The following is a 2,500-nucleotide window of genomic DNA, read 5'->3' on the forward strand; positions in this document are numbered from 1 at the left end:
TGTGTGTGTGTGTGTGTGTGTGTGTGTGTGTGTGTGTCTTCGTCTTCATCTCGTCCCAAACACCTCTTCCTTAGCGATTTATTTTTGGATATGGCTGGTTAATATCCTTTTGTACGTTATTTATGCAGAGTATGGCGATATTGGAAGGATTTATATAACACAGAATAGGGCAGTAAGGTGTAATAAGCAAACTAAATCGCTTGGGAAATGGTGTTAGGGAAGACGGACATAAGTCGTGGTTATAATGAGTCTCCTTGGTTACTAGTCGAGTGTAAAACGGACTGTTGTTTCTCTCTCTCTCTCTCTCTCTCTCTCTCTCTCTCTCTCTCTCTCTCTCTCTCTCTCTCTCTCTCATATGAAATACCACCCAGCCCGGTTTTTCACACCAGGAGCCACACTGGAATTTTAATACCACCTCACCACACCACCACAGTACCCCACACCACCACACCACCCTACACCACCACCACACTACCGCACCACCACACACCAGAATCCCACACTGCCACACCACCACACACTACCACATCTCCGCCACACACTACCACACCAACATACTCATACCACAAGACCCTGCGCCACCACACCACCACAGTACCCTACACCACCACAGTACCCTACACCACCACACCACCGTACACCACCACAGTACTCTACACCACCACAGTACTCTACGCCACCACACCACACTACACACAACCGCACCACATCACCACACACCAGAATCTCACTGCCACACCACCACACACTACTCTAAAATCTCCGCCACACACTACCACACCAACATACTCATACCACAGTGCCACACCACCACACACTACCACACACTACCACACACCACCACACCATCTCCAAATTCCCAGTCTTAATTTCCCTGCATATCAACGCAGCTTTCATCCTTTGGATTTAGAGTCATGAATTTTTGAGAGAAAGAGAGAGAGAGAGAGAGAGAGAGAGAGTCCTTTCGAGGCTGTTAAAGAGAATGCTATGACTCCATCTTATTCTGAGTAGATAGATAGACAAACAGACAGATAGATGGATAGATAGATGGATAGATAGATAGATAAAGTGCCCCCCCGCCCTGTCCTCCAGACCCTCCAGTCAAAGCTGGCAGGAAAATGTGAGAAAAACTGCCCAGGAAATTTCATAGGATAGACTGACATGGAAAAAATATGATTTCTTCTCGCTATTTTAATCAGTAATGGAAAGTAACATGAATTTTAGACGTGTGTGTGTGTGTGTGTGTGTGTGTGTGTGTGTGTGTGTGTGTGTGTGTGTGTGTGTGTGTGTGTGTGTGTGTGAGATATGTATTTTTGTGTGCGTTTGATGTATGTTATTGTGAGTGAGTGTTTTCATGCATGCTTGAAAATAAATTGTTGCCTGTGTGTGTGTGTGTGTGTGTGTGTGTGTGTGTGTGTGTGTGTGCGTGTGGATCAATGAGTGTTTTGCCAGGAGAATGCAAGCAGATTTGGAGGCTTTGATTTGAGTGTGTGTGTGTGTGTGTGTGCTTCTGTCGATTTGCGTGTCTGGTTCTGTGATGCTGTGGTGTGGTGTGGTGTGGTGTGTTATAGTGATAATACTGTTGTAGTGTAAGGTTGAATTGGGTAGTGTTGGGCTGTGGTGTGGTGTGATATGGTGTGGTGTGGTGTGGTACAGTGTGGTAGTGTGGTGGGATGCAGTGTGGTATGGTGTGTTATGATGGTGTGATAGCGTAGTATGGTGTGGTACTGTGTGGTAGTGTGGTGGGATGCAGTGTAGTGATGTGATGTGGTGTGGTGTGGTGATGCGGTAGTGTGGTGAGCATTGCATGACTGTGGTGTAATTTATTGTAGCTTAGGTTTGCGTGGAAGATAGTCATTAGCATCTCTCTCTCTCTCTCTCTCTCTCTCTCTCTCTCTCTCTCTCTCTCTCTCTGAGTTCAGTAATTAGGCTCAGTATCTCAATCTGAAGGACCATAAGTTCTCTGTCAGCCTTGAGAGAGAGAGAGAGAGAGAGTTACACAGATGTACAGACCTCAGTAGCGATGGTAATAAATTGATTGATATTAATAGGAAAACTAGATGATGAATTGAGAGAGAGAGAGAGAGCAACTACCACCACATCCACCACCACCACAACCAAAACTACCACAACAACCACCACCACACCCACCACAACTACCAACATTTGTTTTTCCCTAATTAAAACAACATGGGTTTAATTGGTAGGGTTTATATTGGCTATGGGTGGAGGGTTTGTTATTGCTTTCTCTCTCTCTCTCTCTCTCTCTCTCATCCTTGTTCTCATCTTTCTTTTTCTGATCCTTCCATCCTTCTTTCCTTCCTCCCTTTCCTTCCTTCCTTCCTTCCCTCCTTCCTTCCATCCTTTGTAACTTCCTTCCATCCATTCTTCTTTCTCTCCTTTCTTCCTTCCTTCCTTTTCTCTTCTTCTTTCCTCTCTCCCATTTCTTTATTTTCTCACAATTTATATCGCTTTCTTCCACATCTGTCTGCTCTTCTCT

At 45.1% G+C, this 2,500-nt stretch overlaps 1 protein-coding gene across 2 annotated transcripts in view; it reads left to right on the plus strand.

Annotated features, from left to right (window-relative positions):
- Window positions 1-2,500, plus strand: part of Dmtn (transmembrane and coiled-coil domain 2 protein Dmtn) — a 130,079-nt gene that overhangs the window by 50,619 nt on the left and 76,960 nt on the right. The gene's annotated exons all lie outside the window — the stretch shown is intronic.

This window comes from Coenobita brevimanus, chromosome 42, assembly GCF_032717465.1.
Source record: "Coenobita brevimanus isolate Jiangsu-jjx chromosome 42, ASM3271746v2, whole genome shotgun sequence".
NCBI classification, from domain to species: Eukaryota; Metazoa; Arthropoda; class Malacostraca; order Decapoda; family Coenobitidae; genus Coenobita; species Coenobita brevimanus.